We start from the raw sequence: 20,364 nt of genomic DNA, 5'->3' as shown, positions 1-20,364 counted from the left end.
TAGTCCTCACTCCCTAAAGCATGAAGGCAACAGGGAGGAGTGCGGGTTTCCTCTGGGATGGCCCGGAGCCCTTTGCTCCCCCATGTCCCCATCCTGTCCACACCCCTCACCTCTGTGCTGAGCCCCCACTCTGGGATGTGACTTTCTGCCTAAAAATAAAGGTGGAAAATCCACTGTAAATGAGTCCTCCCAAGGTAAGTGGCAAATTCAGCCCACCCAACTCATAATGTTTATAATGGGCTCTGCCTCTGTAAAGGGTAACAAATGTAAAATCATTATAAACTTGGTTGAGGTTACTACTGTAAACTTGCTGGCTGGCAATAGAGATCTGATCAATTTTTAAAAAACATTTTAACTGTGTGCTTATTACCATAATGGAAATGTGAAACAATAAGAGGAATGAGAATTACAAAACGTGAAGTAATCAGCAGGTTTATTGTAGAAACTGTCAGGTTTCTCATGTCCCCTGATTTAAGTTAAAAAAAGAAAATAAGAAGTACTAGTGCAGATGCATTGCTCATAACATGTATTCAAAGTTGCTAGTCCAAACAGCATAATTTTTAAGTCTAATCTTTCCCTATACAGCAATGTTAGAGCTGAATGCTTTTTATGGATGCACTTAGTTCATAGAATTGTGTGATTATGCACGTGGGATCTGATTCACAGGATTTCTTCTTTCTTCCTTGATAAGGAAGGTAAGAAAAAGCCTAAAAAGGTTTGTGCTGTTTAAAAATACTCATGAAACGTAAAACTTCAGGTTTAGAAAAGCCACAGAAGGAGGGAAAAATGGAGTTTCTGGATCTTTTGAAATTTCTACTGTGCAAAGAGTTGGAGTGTTTAAGGCTCATAAAATAGATTAAGAATCCAGTGACACACAAGAGTGGGTTTTTTTTCTCTGCTCTGTATTCGGCAATATATCAGTAGGTCTTCTAGGCAGAAGAAAAGTCTTGCTGACTCCATCAAAGATTCCTCACTAGGAACAGACCTTAAAAAAATAAAAAGTAGGCCTACTTGAAAAATGTTCTCCAGGTAATTTTAGCAGAGATTTTGCTTCTCTAAAGATTTGTAGCCCTGCAACAAATCTATTTTTTTTTCCTGAAAAACAAGCAAGAAAAGAAAGTAGTTGTGTTTGGTTAAATTTTGAGTTGTCTGAGAAACAGGCTGCACTTGTCCATGTAAGACACAGCCCAGGTAGGAAGCACAAATTAAATAAAAGGACAGAAAGTATTGAGACCACACTGCTCAAGAGACATTGAAACGAAATTCTCAAATCAAAGTGTTTTGCTTTTCAACTCCAAAATAAGTCTTAAATAGCTCAATTTCTAAAAATTCCAGGTAGTCAAAGGTAGTCAGGGGAGGGCTTTGGAGAGACAGTGAAACGATCTCCAGCCTTTGGATGGGAGCACTCACAGCCCTGGGTGAGGTGACTCCTTCACATCCATCTGAGAGCAGAAGAGAAAATAATCACTGGCATCACGTGCTCTTGCAGATCTTTTCTAGTCAAAAGCGGGGCTGCTACATTATTTACTGAAATGATGTCTTTTATTGCTCTGGGATAACTACAAGGCTGCTCCTCCTTGGAAGAGACCACCAAACATCCGTGTGTTCGAAGGCCAACGTGTGCATAGCCACCCATCACTTGGGGAGGCTCTGGAAGTAAATAACAGAGGACAACAGGAAATGTCAGTGACTTGGGAATTGGAGAAAAGATGTACTGGACAGGGAAGGTCACAAATGTTTCCTACCAAGTGTGTTTATGATGCAGTTTCCTGTTGCTGACTGGCTTCACTTTCCCTAGGTGATTTCATGCAGGCACTTGTTACAGATCATACACCAGCAGCAGCTTGTGTTTGGACTTGGAACCATCTGAAAAGCTTCTGTTAAACCCTTAGGGAGCCAGTTACCTCTGGTAGCTGTGCCCTTCATAAAGCAAAAGCATTATTGGTAGATTTGCATGTTCCCATATCCAATAACTCTGAGTAAGTGGCATATTTATAGCATCTATCATAGCATTAAGAACAGGTTTCTGCCATGCTGTAGTGATGGAGAACCCTTTGTGGCACCCTGGAATTGAATTCCCCTGTTCTGAACATTCCCCCTGGCTTTGGATACCTCCATACTTACTTCCTGGAAAGCACATTAATTTTGGAGGCCTATTTGTTTTAATGCCTTCGACTGCCTACGCCATTCCTGGGAAAGGATGGAGCTGCGATATGTTGGCACATTAGTGCAAAAATCAGGATAATGCAGGACCTAGTTGAAAGCAAGGAGTGTCACTAAGTCTGAGGAAAACCAACAGTTTTGTTCTCTGCAATATTTTATAAACTAATGATGAAAAAGATCAACAGAAAGTTGAAGGAATTTAGTCCTGAATGCAACCAGGATTTTGCTCCTCCCCTGCCTGCAATTTCGAAACAAATTACTTTTAACATTACCTAGATATTAATGTTCAGATTGGTTGCTCTTCATGCTCTAAAACTGCTTTTCATTGATGTTTTAATGGGTCCAGGCCCAGTCCCACTGAGGTCAATTAGAAGATTCCAAATAAATCCTTTTTTCTCCTCCTTCTATTAGTATGCAGCTTGCAAGAGGGCTGACACAGGTCTGTGCTTTTATCTTAAAATAATGCAGAAGACAATTTTCCTATGGGAAGAAACTATACAATTTGTGTGTGGTACTTACAGGGGTGTTACCCAGGTAAAAACATTTATCTTTAATTTAGAGCCAAATTTTCAGGCATGCTGAACACAACTCTACCTGAAGTTAATTATAGATTTGGGTGGTCAATACTTCGGGAAAACCAGAGTCATAATTTTTAACATATCTCATTTTGTCTCAGGTTTATATTGTCCAGAATTAGGTTTAATGTGGTTTGGAAGTGCAATTTCAATGTGTTCTTTCTGTAAATATTGCAACAAAATAAAGTAGTGTATTATGATAAAGTATGTTCTGTTTTATTTATTTATTCATGCCTGTAAGTATCTGACTTTCATTAAAGTAATTTTTAACCAGACTCCAAAATTTAAATAATTACAAGCATCTTTCTTCCCAGCCAGAATACAGTAGGTCTTTGGTATATATGCCATAAAAAAAAGAGGATGAGTTGTGAAATACTTTGGAAAATATTGATTTTTTTTTTGTTTGTTCACCTTCTGGGTGGTGAACTGGTTAAATACTACTATGGCTTGGTTCAAAATTCTCTTGTACCTCTGAACTTGGAGTATGATCTAGGGCAAGTGTTTATTGGATAAAGCCCTGAGCTTTTGTGCTGTACCTTTGGGCTCCGAGCCTCAAAGGTCTGGTGGTAGTCATAAGTACTTTGAGAATACTCCTTTAATGCTCTTTAAATGCAACTTTTATAAGTACTTTTTGGCATGCTTTAACTGCAGAGTCTCACATTTTCTTTCCAGGATGTTTTAAGAAATCAGAAATGACTTCTGGTATTTGAAACCAAGCTTGAAATTGTGCTGAAAACAGTTCTCACAGAGACTTTTCAGCTGAATTAATTACAATACAATCAAGCTGTGGCATGTGGGACAAGAAACATCTGGTGCTAACCTTGGCTGATCTTCCTGTAGATTGCATTCATTAGTATGAATGGTTTTCTCAATGTTTTTGATGTAATCATTTTGCCCTTTTTCAATTTATGCACTTGTGATGGCTTTGGCCATCTTGACAAAACAAATCCCACACTCAGGTCAAGGACTCTGGAACCATCAGCTTTCAGTGAGAAATTACTTCTGGACTCATTATATGTTTATTGTCTAAGGGTTCTTGTAATAGGGATTCTGTTTTGCACATTAGAATTGTATATCATTAGCTTTCTATGTTCCAGCTGAAACTATTGCATCTTCCTCTGAGAAGAGAACTTTAAACAGTTCAACAAAAGAAATGAGGAATCAAGCTGCACTCTTCTTTTCACTGTCTTCTTGTTATGTTATCCATGTATGCATATATGTACTGAGGAAATTTAATGAATAAATAGAGTCAAGATAATTCTGGCTTTTCACAAGCAAATAAAAAAAAATCATCACTCTGTGAAGCTGAACCAACAAAAGAGGATTGGGAAAAATCCACATATGCCCAATACCTACATTTCCTCTTTTGTTGGCTGCCCTGTGCATCAGCAAAATGTCACCTCTGCAATTTGGTATTTTTCTCTGTCCACCCTGATGAGGAGAAGAGCATGAAATGTGCAAACAAAAGCCAAACCACTTTAGATGCTGATGTCTTCTAAGTGCAAAAATACTTCTGGTGCTTTAAATTTTATAAACTTACAGTTCTCTAACTTAGACAATCTGAAAATTGAAAACAAAGGCTGGTTAATCACACACATAAACATAACAAGCCCCAATTTTCTAAGAAAATAAAAAATCCTGATATTTGCTAGAAGAATTATTTTCAGTTTATACTGCTGCTCAGACAGTGAGGAGCAGCTTCATCACACCGTTCTTGTCTTCTGAAACTGCGCTTTTGTGTCTGCTTCTCCTGAAGCACGAAACCACCTTGACTCCAGCTGCAGCACAGCTTTTCAAAGGAGAAATCCTGTGGAATGTGTCCATTGGGGATGTGTCTGTGGCCTCTCTGCTTCCCTGTTTACAGCACAGTGAATTATCCCATGGCAGGAGCAGCCCAGCTCCGGGGTCCCCACGACGGCTCCCTCCCGGTGCCGAATCGATTCACTCCGTGTGTGGCTCTACTGCTCACCTGCTGCTCTTCCCTTTCTGCCCTGCCACAAAATCCAGCTCTGGGCTTCTGCAGGGGCACCAGGATGGACGGAAGAGGTGCTAAAAGGCCATGACAAATATTACAACCTGTTTGCAGTAGGTATCACATCTAAGGTTCCTTCTGCTTTCTAGAGGCAATTGGAAGGGGAGCAATTTTGGCTTTGTATAGAAAATCTATACAAATGTTGCCTCCTCTGTCAAAGAATTCTTTTTTTCTTAGATCTTCAAGTCTTAAATTTCTGTCTACCCAGACTTATGACACACTGTATTTATTGTGAATTATAGAGGTTTTTCTTAGTTGCAGGAAGCTACAGGGTTTTATCAATGAGTAGAATTTGGTTACTGATGCACTGCTTAAATAAGGTAAAAGAGTCTCTAAAATCCCTTTGACCTTCATGGTATCCACAAATACAGCAAACTTGTTTTACATGAGGTTTTAGAGATACCAGGGGTATGTGCATTTTAAATTATGCAGTCAGGCCAGGAGAAGACTGGTTTTCCCTGCCTATCATACACATCCAGACATGTATTAAGCTTCTCCTGAACCCATAAAGAAATATTTCTACTTAATAAACATGGGCCTGATTCTCTCAGTTTCACTGGTGTAATTTCACTGACTGTCACTGAACTACTGCTGCATCAGGTCTATGAAAATGATAAAGCCAGCACTTCTGCTGATCACAGTATGTAGCCTAGAGATACGAGGGAGACTTTACTTAAAAGTCTCATGGCAGTTGCATTAAATCCTGGTGCAAAACTGAGAGTTAACATTTTAAGAAATGTGTATTATAAATAGTTTATGAAGAACATTTTTTTTTTCCTGTTTCAGTACTGGTATTCAAGGCTTCATATACTTTGTGAGTTTCAACATAAAATTCCCAAATATGGTGTTAATATTTCCCTGGGGATTTTATGTATTTATGTATATGAAGCCTGTTTTCTTTAGTTGTATTTGAAAGCTATTTCACAGTACAATGAGGTCCTAATTTTTATAGCCAATCAAAGCTGTGCCTTCCATGTAATCAGCTTTTTGCTTGTATAGCAGAGCCAAGCAATGACCTATGAAAAATTAAGTTGTATTTATTTTTTAATATAGTACTCAGAATATTAGGCACATGAATCACAAAAACCTGAATCTAATTAAATTATCAGTTCCTACAGCAAGTTCTGCATCTTCTACAAATACATCTTTAATTGTGTTAAACGTGTCATTGCTTAGGAATTCCCCAAGCTAAAGCTTTTGATGTTGCCTGCTAAAACCTTAGCGGAAATTACAACAATCCAAATACTAACAGGGCAACCGAAACCACTCTGTTGGTTAAACAACAGCATTTTTAAGTGATAAATTCTGAGTCTCAAAGTCATGCTCCTATTTGACTACCAAGTATTTGCAAGCATGGCAGGGTTTTCTGCTCTCACTGGGCTCGTGTCTGGCACAGAACCGTGCAGCAACAGGGCTCAAACTAATCAAAAACTCACGCAGGTTTTTATGTGTGCTTGTCAGACGGCTTTTTTCTGCCCAGGCCAGCGGGATTCGGTGTTAAGAAGGTGTATTTGGTAGCTGAAGAGCTCGTTCTCCAAGCCCATTAATCATGGCTGGATGTGCAGCAGGTGTCTCACACAGCTCCTCACCTGCTCTCCACGCTGTGTCCTGAACTGCTGCTCCGAGAGTTTGGACTTTCCTTCTGGAGTTTGTTCAGGAGAACTCTGCATTCAAACAAAGCTGCCCATCTGGGACTATCCCAGCACTGAATTTTTAAGTCTAAAAGGAGAGGGAAAATTACTTGTAAAGTTACTGCTCTCTTGTTTTTCCCCTGGCTAAACCTCAGAGGTAAGTACAACAGCCTTCCTATCTTTAGGTCTGTGTTCAGCCTTGCAATTTGCTTCCCTTTGCAATGATGAGCCAATGGCAGGAGAGGTCCAGCTTGCAGAAGAAAAGAAAAAATTCTTTGTTCATTATAAATTCTTGAAGTGATTCCCTTTGTATTCAGATAAAATTTCTGAATGGAAAGTGCATTCCAGTCATAGATGTAACCTGAACATAAAACCTGGTGAGTAACAACAGCAAATAATCCTCAGACAAACACGCAAGTGCAGGCCATGCCTGCACAATAAATGTTGCTGATTCAGATAATGTGGACACACTTAAAAGAGGCTTAATTTGTAAAAATAATTGAGTTACGAAATACATAATATAAATGTACTTGAAGAAAAATATTACATAAAGGTTTGGAGAGTTCTTCCCTCTTTCCAATCATCTTAATATAGCAAAAGTTAAGCTGCTCTTGAGGAACTATCTGCAATGATATGGAATTTTCATGTGTCAAGGAACTCTATATGTGCACACACAGATCACAGTCAGCTCACAAACACTGTATAAAGTGATACAGGTGAGATTAAGTTGATTAAGGCTATGTTCAATTTCTCATAAATGATACTGGCCTACTGAATTACTCATGTTTAGCTGAGACATAGAAACCAGTGGTAGTTCTGCAAGTAATGGTAACTTAATTGATCGTTTGAACACACCTTCAAGGAGCCTTTTGCTGCAAATGTAGTTTGGACTGTAATTCAGGGGCTGCCCTGAACACTGTTTTGTCTGCTGGCAAAACTTTGAATATGAGTATGATGCTACTGTTAATTTGATTTGCCTGGTTTCTCAGAGGGTGTGAACTGAAGCTGAACTTAATATTATTAATCAGTGGCTAACACAAGCACTTTACAAAAAATAGACTAGTTCCATTTGAGCACATTTCAGGGATTTCCTTTGTGTATTCAAAAAGGACAGGCAAATTATTTCAAAATTAAATGCGTAGAATGACCCAGTTTATTGCAGCTTAAATAACTGTGGAATACATCCTTGGGAAATCCCAGATTCATAGGAAAATACATTGCCTGCAAGGGTGCAATAATGCTGAAGCACTGGCCATTTTTCCTAAGCTGGGCTAATTCTAGAGGAGTAAAGTGAGTGCAGCACAGTTGCCTTCTCTCTGTAGTAAAACACAGCCTCATGTGCCTGTGGTCACACAAAAACTCTGTGATGGGGCATGAAAGTAAATCTGCAGCATAGTCCTTCTCTAGCATCCTAACCACTGAAAAAGAGGAGCCAGCAAAAAAATAGAGTAGAGAAAGCAAGTAGAGAATAAAGGAACTTCCTCCCTAGTTATCCTCTCAGTTTTTATGTCTTTTATGTTTGGAAGGCCTAACAAAATTTTTTTTTCCTTGTAGCATAGTTATTTTCTACACAAAATAATCTGATACCACACTTACCTGCAATTTTAGAAGCCTTCATGTACCACATTCATGTCTAGCAATTGTTAGAATGATGATTTTATCAGTTGCTAATATTTGTTCATTCAACATGCAGCAGAAAGTAATCTTAGCTCAAAGAGCTTTTAAAAATATAAGTTAATGCCTGAAATGCATGAAATAAAGTTCAGTATAATTAATATAGTAAAAGTCTCAGTCACCAAAAGGAAATTACAGGATGTGGGTGTCGTGCTGCTACCTGTTGCCTAGCAATGCTGCATACGTGTGGCACAAGATTGATAGATATCACCCACTCAGATCGCTGGATTCAGACCTTCACCGCCGCCTTGTCACTGGGAAAAACTGCCAAGAAGCACAGAGAGAAACAACAGATGGGAGGAGAAGCCTCATGGAGTAACTTTTTCTCAGTGTCCAGCACTATACTGCCCAAAAGATCAGGGATGTTCAACTTTATCGAGTCTGTTTCTTGCTCTGTGGAAATGTGCACTTGTGTATAAATATATATACAGATATATATATATATATATATAAAACTTTCTTCCCAGCTAGGTGTATCTGGGTTGTGCAAAGTAGAGGCAATGATATCCTGAAATTAAAATGGCAATTCAGTTTTATAATTTTTAGTGACTCACACTGCATTACCTTTAAGTAGGATGAACAAAAATTTCTCAGATATTATAGATAATTATAATGTTATTACAGCATCCCTGATAGCAAATGCTAAAGTTAAGATTAAGAAGCAACACAGCATTTTAAGCAACTCATACCTTCTCAAAATATACTTTTTGCTAAAATTTTCCATGATCCACTTGGCTTCAAAGTCAGCTTTTTTTCTGAGAAATCTTTCTATGGAATTAGTTCTGCCATTTTTGAACCGAGTCAGGAGGCTCCATATGTTCTATTTTAAATTCTGGACTTGCATAATTCCAACAAATGACTAAAGATAGAAGCCTCAGACCTGACAGGTTTTATAATACTCATTAGAGGAAGAAAATAATCTTGGTTTGAAGCAAACTACTGGAGTTTTAAAAAATAATGGCATCCAAAACCACTTCCTGCACACGCACAAGTAGAATCTGAAGATGGTTTTCAGGCCAGAATGCTGTTATATGAAAAGTCCTGCTCTTAACTATTAAAAATCATTACACTTGAGGAGAGCCTTTTTTGTTTAGCCCCATCCATTAATGAGGATTCATTAAAATAATACAAAGCACCAGAAAAAATCTAATTATATAAAGACCAAACAATCAGTCCAATAGAGCATGAAGTGAGCAGCCATCTGTTGAACAGTCCTGTTTGCTAAGAACTCAACATCCATCTTAGTCGTGGAAAGCAGAGAAACTAACAACACAGAAACCAAGGAAAGCTTGGTAAATAACGAGGGAGACAAGTGAAAAAAAATGGGAATTACAGTTGATCCTAACACCCAGGAAACGTGGAGATTGCTTTTCTGGGGAACACAACAGCCGACCATTGATGGATGATGAAGAGAGTGAGACTACCAGCCCAGACTAGCAAAATTCACTGGGTAATATGGAAAGGGATGGGATGGGATGGGATGGGATGGGATCAGATAGCTGCTGCCCTCAGCCTGGGGCGTTAGACCTGGGCTCAGTGCCTTCACATGACTGACAAACATCTGTCCTGCAGCTCATTTGAGGGTGAAAACAAACACCTTTTGTGTTCACAAGGAGTATCTCCATTGCATCCTGGTTTTGCTCACGTTTGGTGGTGTTCAAAGCAGTTGGATAAAATTTTCAGAAGTTATCAAGTGACTTAAAACCTCCAAGTATCAGTGAGCTGCCTCCCAGCCAGCTCCTGCAACACCCACACAGCAGTTGCTGCTCACCACAGTCAACTCCCACACTAAGTTTGGGACTTGGGGTCGCTTACACAGAGCCTAAGACCCAAACAAGGCAGGTGCAAGATGAGCTATTTCGAGCCAATTTACGGCAAATGTTAAAAGGAGAGGTTTTTAGGGGGCTCCACCCTTCAGGTTTTGCACCTGAGCCAGCTGGGGTGGTGGACTGGCAGCTCCCCCTGTGAGGATCAGAAGCCCAGCAGTGCTGTTGCAGGTAGGTAGTTACACTGCATTTTTTTGAGTGAAAATAACTAGTTTTCTCTCTATTTTCTTTTTAAAACGCAGCAAGAGGAAGAATTTGTAGTTTTATTGCCTTTTATGTAACCTTCCACAGGTAGAGTGGCTGAAAAGTGGAAGATTTTGTTTGTTTGCACGTGTTGTGAGTGGCTCTGAATTGTACCTTTGAGCATGTGGTTTTGAGTACAGAGGAAAATGAGGAGGGTCTGCCCTCTTTGGTGAGACACCCAAGCTTTGTGGCAGGGAGTGCAAAGTCATGGGCTTGTGCAGAGAGCACACAGGAGAGCTGGGAAGCTAAAATAGAAGGGGAGTTGTTGTATTCCCTACCTTATTTTTAGCTAATACTGTTATAATGCAAAACGTTTTCTGCAGACTTGAGAGCGGTTTTAGAAACAGTAAAACACAGAATCACAAAAATATGAGGAATGGGGATTAGGGCTCTGATGAGAGGATTTTGCTGACTTTTCTGTGCTGTTTCTTGACCTCGACAAGACATTTGTCTTTTTTTTATCATTAATACGCATCTTCTTGGCAGCTGATGATAAAAAATTATGGCACTTTTTTTGATGTAATGTAGGAGAAAGTATTTCTTTTTACTTATAGCTATGGGAGCAAGCCTGGTTTTCTCTCCCACAGCAACGTGGGTATCTTGAGAAAGCTGGGAGGCTCGTTAAGAGCAGGTGCCATTACTCTTAATCTCTGTGGGTCTGCCAGAATTACAAGGCAGAATTCTAGCTTGGACTTTATATTCCACTCAAATGTTGTGATAACATTTACTTTGAGAAGAAGTGACATAAGGGAATGGACCAGTTCAACCTTCCTTAAGCCTGTTCCATGGTACCCACATTCCCGGCTGGAGGAACGCGACGTTTTCAGCTCCGTTCTGATGACAAGGAAGCCTTTTCTCCACTCAGAGGGTGGAAAGGTGCCAAGAGCAGCCCCATTATTTGGCAGGCAGGAGGTAACCTTACAGTAAACAGCTGTCAACTTCGCAGTCTAGCTGAATTTTAATAGCTCAGAGACTAAAGAGAGTTACGATTTTGTCTGACCCCGCGGGGTCTGGGCTGAATTACTCCAGGCTACGCTGAAGCTATCACATTAGGGTCAGGTGACTTGTCTATATAAATTCCTCAAACGTGCCATTAAAATGTCAGTTCTTAACTTAGCTGGAGCTATAAAGCACTTCAGCACAGTTTAAATCTCTGATCTCGTATAAAACAATCAAAACGGAATAAAAAGAATATTGTGTGGCTGGAGGCACTGTCACTTTTAGCCATGTGTGGGTGGATGCCTCTGCTCCTGATCATTTTTGGTGGCTCTTGCTCTGTATGGAACACAGTGAGACTTAGTCCAGGTAAAACAACAATGTATTATTTACTAGAAAACTTAGAGAATTTGGCTTTCTAACTTAACTCCAATGTGTCAATCCCTTTCCTCATTTTTGGATAGCCATTAAAATATAAGAAGGATCCCCAGGCACACAAAATACGGACAACTACTTAAAAAAATCTCTCAATTTTAAGAGAAATACTCATGGTGAATATTAGCACTCTCAGAATATTGATAGAGATTGGAAAGCAGAAAGGACCTTTATAATTGGAAAGCAGAAAGTAACTTTTAAGTCAGGCCAGTGGCAAGTGCTAGTGTGAATCACAGCCTGGAAAAAGGGGGGAAAAATATTCCCCAAACACACCATTTGGATAAGATTGTGCTGAAGCAATGATTTATGACCATTTCTTATGCATCAAGAACGAACACTTAAGTCTGTACTGTAATTGTGCAGTTAGGCAAGTGCCTTCAGTTGCTGCTGTGGAGTAGCACATGAACTCACCTATCCGTCAGCGACAGCAGACAATTAAAGCAGTAATTTAATTGGGGATTGTGGAGCAAAGAGTGCTGGGAAGAATATTGATACCTTAATAAAGGCTCAGGCTGTGGTAATGGCTCCTGGTGGTAACGTGCAGTATGATGAACTAGGGTTTTGATTCGAGGAAAGTTATGCAGAGATGCAGAACCAGTGAAAAATTGCAAGTTACAGGTGACTGGCTACGTGTGGTGTCAGAATCAGGTTTGTCTGCCTGCACCTGGCCTCATGAATACACACCTGCAGGATGTTGCTGCTGCTCTTACAGTCTGGGGTGAGGCTGTGCATTTTCTATCAGTGCATCTGCACACCAAAGCACCGTCTGTCACAGAAGGTGAGGGCAGATATACTCTCCTCTGCTTATGTTTTGAGATCTAATCTTTATATTATTCTGATACTCCTGCTCCATAGGAGTCAGAAATCCTGTAGCACTTCTCCAAAAAATTATCCTGCAGTGCTGATGAGTGCTTCTTCAAAATGGATGCTGTTTGGAAGATAAACTTGTGCCCTGCAGAGAAGATAAAATGTAGATTTATTGAAGCAAACAACAACAAAAAGCTGAATATTGTATTTTGAGTCCTTTTTATATTTTAGGGTCTATAAAATCAGGCTCCTTGCCCTTTATATAGCAAGTCAAGCAGGAAAAAACATTGAAAGTTTTCTATAATCAAGCATATACCAAATCTGAGGGATTTGAAGAGAAATATCATGTTTCTTTAATAAAAACATGGCAGAAATATAAAATTTTCTCCTAATGCCTTATCAATTACAGTTTTGATATCAATGCAAGTTCTTTTTCTCAATAACTCACCAAAGTCATGGAGGCACTTTCAGTGCATTTCCAGAGACTTGGACCTCTTCACTTAGGACTGGGTTTATTGCCTCTGAAAAAACTCAGGTAAAACAGGTTTTATGCAGGAGAAATTGGCAAAGCAGGAGGACTGGGAAGAGGTGCCCATGGAAAATGCAGAACAGCTCCTCCATAGCCAGTCCTCAGTCCCCTGGCTATTGCAGCTGCATTCCCACACAGTAAAGCACAGGGCTTCTACTTTCAAGAAATTGCTTACACTTCATGTGTCCTTGTTCCTTTCCCAACTGGATCCAAATTCCTCCCTGTGTGGAGCCATGATGAACCTCAGTGTTGTGTGGGGTTTCTTCTGTTAAACTGGGTGTGATAAATCACAGTCAAAGCACGACACTGAACACTCCAGCATTAGTTGGGAGTTCAAATATTGAGAGCTTACCTTACTTATTGCCATGGCAATCACCATTAAAATTATTTTTAGCTTATATTAAAGGTACAAAAAAAAAAAGAAAAATCAAAAAGTATTTGAAATGTGAAGTACAAAGAGTTTAATTTAAAAAAAACAACACATTCTGTATCCCTTCAGTGAGGGGACCTTTTATAAGGGAGCCCTGGGTCTGACAATTTTGGATGATTAAATTTTATATTAAGTGTCTTCTTGGGGACAAGAAAAAAAACAGTAAGTGCAGCTAAGCTGGAGCTGCTGCTGGTCATGGTCTGATCTTGTTTTTATGAAACAACTGATCATAGCCTAAGCATGCTGCAATATCTCTACCTTGGGTAACTCTGGTGGCCCCTTGCTGCTTCCTCCTATCTCTCAAATACAGAATTTAGCAGTAGGTATTTTAATGCACCAGAGTGCTGTGGCTTAATTAATAGTACTTTTTAGAGAGGACTAACAATATTTGTCAATGTTTTTGCTGCTAGGCATTTCACTTTCTCATTCCAAGTTCACAAAAGAAGGATGGCACCCCCAAAAGTATTACGTAATAATTTATTTCAAAATATAAAAGCAATTTTAGAAACCTGTATTCCTTGTTACAGTGTCTGTGAAACGTACTGTCTAAAAGGCATGATAAAAGAGAACTCTCTTATTAGGGATGTCATAGGGGATAGTGAATAGATACAGGTAATTACTGTTTCAAATGTCTAATGACCTTTTCACTAAAGCACAATGAACTTCTATCATGCTCTGTTGCTCTTGGTGGAATATGTGATCTTCATGCATACAGATGCACAAAAAAGTCCTTTATTTCCTCACAGAGCAGTATAATTCAAGAACTTGCGTTGTAGTGACTATTTTTTCCCAGATGTTGGAGTGGGATGTTTGAGAAATAAATGCCTGAAGTCTGCATTGCTCAGACTGTGGCCAGAATTTGCAATGCCTGGTGTTTCTACATCATCTGTGGTGAAACACAGTGAGAACTGATGGATGCCAGCATAAACTGCAAAGCAGACATAGGTGGTGGAGGCAGATCAACAGGGACATTTGCACCAATGCAATTCTCTGCTCTCGTGAGGAGACACAAAACAGTGACAGGTGCAGCATCTGCCAAATTGAATTGTTTGTAGTGTGACAGCCAGGAATATACCTCAGTTTGCTCAACAACAAGTGTTTAAATTAAAAAAAAAAAAAGTAGCATTCAAAAGAAGATCAAAAATACCTAATTACCATTCAAACAATAAGCTACAATGCTGAAATGTTTCATTATAAAATGAACAATAAAACTTCTGGGTTTTGTGTTTAGGGACAACCTGGAAAATCAAGCGTTCTGAGACAGAAAAATCAAACATATTGAAGGCTTTTGTGCTCCAATTCTAGGGGAAATGACAGTGCCTATTGTTGCTGTCTGTGTTGTGAAGATGTGAGCCTGATGATTAGGAGGCAGCAGTCCCTGCCAAATAATATTAGAGCGCTTTTTTATACAGAAGTATCAGAACTACTCAGATGATTCTGATCACACCATTTCTCATTGCTTTTGGGTCTGGACTAAGTGGAAAATAGAAAGTTGGAGTCAAAATATCCTGTCAGAGAAGAACAATTTTACTTGCTGCTTACATTAATCACAATATATGGAGGCTCAACAGCTTGACCATGACTCAAGTGTGTGGGAGAATTGGGTAGAATCACATAAGATTAGTAAGTGGTTCCTTCATTCTGGCTGGTGCTATATTCATGCTGGAATACACTGCAACACTATAATGCTTTTTATTTAAAAAAAGTTCTCTGACTGTCATATTCAGTCTTAGAAAAGAGTGGGGGGAAAAACTCAAAGGATTTCTCACCTACTCACAGAGAAATTTTGCTCATTAGCCTTTGATTATTGCACTGTGCAGTGAGAACAAAAAAGCCTCAATGTAAGCCTTTTTTTTTTTTTTTGCAAATGTAGAAGTACATAATTTCCTACTTTAAATGTATGAAGTCAAATTTGAACCACTTGCAGTATTTATATTGAGACTGGGAAGACAAAAGGTGTCTTGGCCAAATGGCTCCACTTTAACCTTCCGTGTTGGAGAACTATCTATAAAGGTGGTGATTTCTGGACAAAAGGATTAATTGAGTTAATAATCTGAACAGTGAGGTAAAGAGTAATTTACAGTCATAGCTAGTGTGAAAGCCCTGTTGTTTCTTTAATTGTGGTATTGACTGACATTGCCCTGCTATAAATTGTCCTGCAAGAATGTACACAAGCTTGAAAGTTTAGTCTGTTGTGATTGAGACAAAGTGAGACCTGACTTCCAGAACTTCACTGGTCTGTAAAATAACTAAAACATTTTCCAGGAATGAGAAAGATGGTGTGATTTGATACACGTTTTAAAAAAGAATATTGAAGTTATACTTCCATTTAATTGAGCCATTAATCCTAGAAAATTGGCTCCCACATGTAACCTGAAACCATACCACATTCTTCTACTTATTTTCTGATATCACCAACTGAACATATATCACAGAAAATAAATCTGCTTTCTTGTTCAAAATATGAGCAATTTCAAGAGAAAACACCAAGTCGAAGAGAAAGCTGAAGGAAAAATAGAAAAAACAGTAACTGCAACAGATAAATAAAATGCCTGCCTCTAACTAATAAACTGGGAACCCGAGTACTGTGTTTGACAATAATATAGGAACTATAATTTGGCTCACAAACCTCTCAAGAAGCAGTAAAAACTGGTATGTGTTTTCTCTAGGAGACGCTGGGTATGTTGTTGACCTCATCATTCTAAGATGTTTCTTCTGTGGATATTCAGAGCACACAGCACTTAATCTGAAATCCCTTGTTCTGATTGCTGGAGTGTTACACAGCTATTTTCTTGTACAATTGAAGCTATGCAGAAGCCAAAGCACAGATCCCAAGCATGAAGTTGTAAAGGGTCCTGGGGAAACAGTCAGACAATAAAATGTGCACTGCAAATGCTGAGTGAGGCAGTGAAAAGTGGCCTGTTGTCCTTCTGCTAAAACTCCCCAGGCCATCTGTAAGTGGCCTTTATGAACCACCTGTCATTTAGGCAATAGTTGGTTCACTAATTAGTAGGATAGTCACCAGACTGTGCTGTTGGACAGGCATTTTCTGTTAATGCTTGTGTGCAAAGAATACAGAGTTCTTGGGTTTCCAATTGCAAGGTAATTCTTTACAGAAAGTAGAGTGCTAGAAGCTTTTCTCATAAAACCAGGTACAGAGGGCACAGACATTGACAAGCTAATCATCCCAGTAACTGAATTTTAGGGCTGAAAGTTGGAGGTTTCGGTGTTCTAAGCAGAGTTTTAGCTTGCAGCCTTTAGGGATGCTGCCAGTGAGCAGCGTGGTGCACCCCAGGGTTGGTCAGGCTGGCAGCAGGGTCAGCTGAGGAAGGAAAATTGGTTCTTTCATTGCATTCTAATGACCTACATAATTTTGCTTGGCACAAGGCTTACCTTGGATCCACCCAGTTGCTCCCCATCTCGGCCAAATCTCAGTTCCTTTCTTTGTCTCCTATGACTTTGATTCTCCTTTATCATTTCTCACTGGAAAAGGATGGGTTTCCTTCCTGCTCATTTAATGCTAGACAAGGAAAGGTATTCAGGCACCTAAATTTGAAAAGAGCTTGAGTATGTTTGCAATTCTGGCACCTAGTTTTTCTGTTATAAGTCAGAAAAATGTCCTTACTTTTGTTGAAATTACATCTGCCTTTCAGGAGAAGACACCTGCACTGATTTGATTGTTAGTTAAGGTCATTTAAACCACATTAAAATATATGTGCATTTACTGATTTTGTGTGCTGTGAATTGCCCTAGGGTTTCAGGACAGACTCTTTAGCTGATGGACATCTGGGAAATTTCCTGTACCTTTCAAAGAAGCCATGCCAATTTATATTAGCAGGATATTTGGTCTTTAATTATTTTCATAATGGAGTGTCAGTTCTGAATACAAAAGTCCATAAATACCATCAGTAGGTGGGGGTGGGTGTCCAAAGATGTTTGAATTGTCCTTTCTTGTCTATCTCTCTTTATTCAGAAGTATTTTACTAAATATTTCTCTAAATGTGCACAAAAAATTTGAGCAGCAGATAGAATCTATAGTGGAAAGACAGTTGTGTATTTTCATGCAGAATTGATGACTAGTTATGGGAGGCAGAATTACCAACTCTAGAGAACACAGATGTTAACTGGCATAATGCCCTCTTGATGCAAATAAATACATTAGATGCTATAAAAGATTTTAAAACAGGAGAGCTCATCTTGGCAGGAGATATATTTACTGGATTTGTGCTATTCATTTTATTTTATAGAATTGCTGTGGATTTGGAATAGACTATTTGAGGAGCTTCTAAATGCACCAGTGGAACGAGACTTTAAATTTATTTTATTTCTGATGTTTTGTAAAGAGAAAAAACATGCTTAATTTGTGCATAGACACTTCACGTCCCCTAGTACCCCAAAGTGTCTGAGCTACATGCCTGGTAAACTAAGCAGTGACATTGTGACAGAGTGATGAAAGGCTGGACAACTGTTCAAACATGCAGGGCTGTTGGTGTGTCAGGAGCACTGCAGAAGGGAGTGCTCCCTTCCCATTCAGAAGCTGGGCTATTTGCATTCTTCCTCCATCATTAATATTCCTTATGAGCAAAATACCCCCACCAAGTTTTTACCACCTGTCACTCAAACTCTTGCTTTGGTTCCCATGTGATTATTTGAATTTCTTCCAAGTAAGACCTGGCAGAATATAATGTGACCCATCTCCTCCTAGAACTCTTTTTTTGTGACAAAAATACAGGAGATTTTTTGTAAGTCCATCTTTGTGTCCTTTTATAAGCTGAGGAATGTGGGCATCTATTTTGGGCAACAGATTTGAAGGTCAAAATCTATTTACAACTGTGGGGAAGTATTGCCAGGATGGTTTAAGGCAATGCTATATGTGCTGTTTGCAGTGGATTTTTGTTGTATATTATTTTTATGAGGACAGTGAAAGGGATTCACACCTCAACTGCCACTTCTGTACCAAGGTATGAGAGCAAGCCCAGAAAGAGACACGGGAGGAGTTGGACACTGGTTTGATTTGTGACAGCATTTCCTGTCTTTGAGTCTTGCCATTCATTGGGATGAGTAGAGCAAAAAGCAGTAGGGTTTTTCCCCCTCTCCTAAAGTGGCTGTCACACTCCATAGCAGCTGCTGTTACATCTTGCAGTAATTCTTTTTCCTGGACAGGTCCCTTTTAACTTCCTGGTCTCATTTTTCATTTTTCAAGCGATTTGAAGCATTTTGCCACCCCCTGTTGTCCCTCCTGTTTTCCCTGATGTTGGTAGGTTTTTCTTTTTGTTCCATGCTGTTGTTTTATGAAGCCTTTGTCTCCTGATTGTTGTCTGTCTCCAATATCTGCTACCATGAGCTCCCTTTACTACTGTCTGCATTTGTGTCACATCAATCCTGCAATGTGACAGATGCAAATCTGTCTAAAATAACCTGTGCATGAGGCATGCAACCTGAAAATAAACATTTATTTCAGTGTCAGGTGTGTCATACCTGCAAATAACCTCATTTATCTAGACACAGTTATTTTAATTCTTATTGTATAAATACCAGTATCTCAGCATACTCTACAATACCATCTGCCACTTGCTCTTCTATTATGCATAATTTAATATAATCCTACATTACTCCAAGTTTTTATGTTGCTGGGTTTAGGCAACATACTCGAAGCTACCGCCTTTGACAAGGATACAAGTGTAGTATGAAGATTACAGAAAATATTACACTGAGGTTTAAGTGGTGCTTTTTGGCTGGAGGATGTTAATTCAGACAAGGTATCGGACACTTGCAGTTGCACGGTGTGGATTGGTGCAGTATTTTTCCATACTTGTTTTGAATCTTCTCAGTGTCTTAAATAACCAAAGGTAAAATGACAGAATTGTGTGATAAGAAATACAGGCATATCCCACTCACTGGTTTTCCAGTTCTCCCCAGGCTAGACAGCTCAATTCATGTGTTCAGGTGAATTAATCTATAACTTCCTGGATTGCTGGAGAATTTCTGTGGACCATTATCGGGGCACTGAAATGACTGTGATTGTGCTGTTAATGCCTGGCTCTTGAAGAAGCCAATATACACAGGAAGGAGATAGAGCAAGTCCTGCAGTAAGCTGTCATTAACCAGCATTAGTTTCTCCTGCTACCACAACTTGGTTTAACTTCGAAGCCTGAGATTACTTGCACCTTTGTTTCTCACTCCAGGACATGCTCAGGTATTTCCATAAACTCCAGGTTTTTCATAACATAATTATACCATATTAGCACTCTGTATAATAAAAATTTGCAGCAACTAAAGCTTGTTTTTAAGGAAAGCATTGAGTTTTCCAAATCTAACCTCTAATTATGAGTTGCTTTGGTTGCTGCATGCCCTTCCTCTGCCATACTACTGCCCTTCCAGAAGGTCTGAAAGACAAATGTTAGAAGCTGGGAACAGGATGTCAGGTAGTTCCTGCTGCCTAAAAATAAGATAATTCTCGTGACAGGACAGGAGGACATAGCCTCAATCTGTGCCAGGAGAGGTTCAGGTTGGACATCAGGGAAGATGCCTTCATGGAAAGGGTTGTTGAGCATTGGAATGGGCTGTCCAGGGGGTGGAGTCACCATTCCTGGAGGTGTTCCTGAAACGATTGTGCAGCACACAGAGCCACCATTCTGTGGATAAGGTGGTGATCAGTCAAAGGTTGGACTTGATTATCTTGGAGATCTTTCCCAACCTAAATGATTCTATGATTCTAAATTAAATCAGTTCCTGCTGACTTGAATCCCTCTAATTTCTTTTCATACCATTTTACCGCTCCGTTGGTTCTGGTGGTGTGGTCCAAGGTCAGAGCTAAGATTCAAAAGCTTCATTGGGGACAGGACTGCCATGAGCTGCAGCAGAGCAGGGAGCTCTCCCAAGAAATCCCACCCCAGAGCTCACCAGCTGGCTCTTTGTGACTGGGGTTTTTAGCAATTCTTGTGCTCAGCCAACCTCCATCAATTCTGAAGCACTTTGTGCTTGATCACTGGTAATTTTTCATGTTTAAGATAAAGCAGTTCTCATTGCCCCCATTTTGCAATCAAAAAAAGTGATTTTTAGAGGAATTTGAGAACACTTGTG

At 39.4% G+C, this 20,364-nt stretch overlaps 1 protein-coding gene and 1 long non-coding RNA gene across 4 annotated transcripts in view; one reads left to right on the top strand and one right to left on the bottom strand.

Moving 5' to 3' along the window:
* Positions 1-4,510: 4,510 nt before the first annotated feature.
* Positions 4,511-8,088, bottom strand: LOC148183624 (uncharacterized). Its single transcript, XR_015773427.1, has 3 exons — positions 7,998-8,088; positions 6,360-6,489; positions 4,511-4,787 (listed from the first exon to the last, which is right to left on the bottom strand). It is a non-coding gene; the product is annotated as an uncharacterized LOC148183624 (long non-coding RNA).
* A 1,914-nt stretch (positions 8,089-10,002) lies between these two features.
* NLGN1 (neuroligin 1) overlaps positions 10,003-20,364 on the top strand; it is a 425,110-nt gene continuing 414,748 nt past the window's right edge. For all 3 annotated transcript variants that reach the window (XM_088061109.1, XM_088061108.1, XM_088061106.1), the window contains exon 1: positions 10,003-10,072. The gene's annotated coding sequence lies outside the window, so the exon portion shown is untranslated. The remainder of the gene's footprint in view (positions 10,073-20,364) is intronic.

This window comes from Pseudopodoces humilis, chromosome 11 (assembly GCF_049639895.1).
Source record: "Pseudopodoces humilis isolate 2021_Gansu_Grassland_sample_001 chromosome 11, ASM4963989v1, whole genome shotgun sequence".
NCBI lineage: Eukaryota > Metazoa > Chordata > Aves > Passeriformes > Paridae > Pseudopodoces > Pseudopodoces humilis.
Note: the sequence above shows the minus strand (reverse complement) of the source record. Positions and strands in the feature narration are given on the sequence as shown.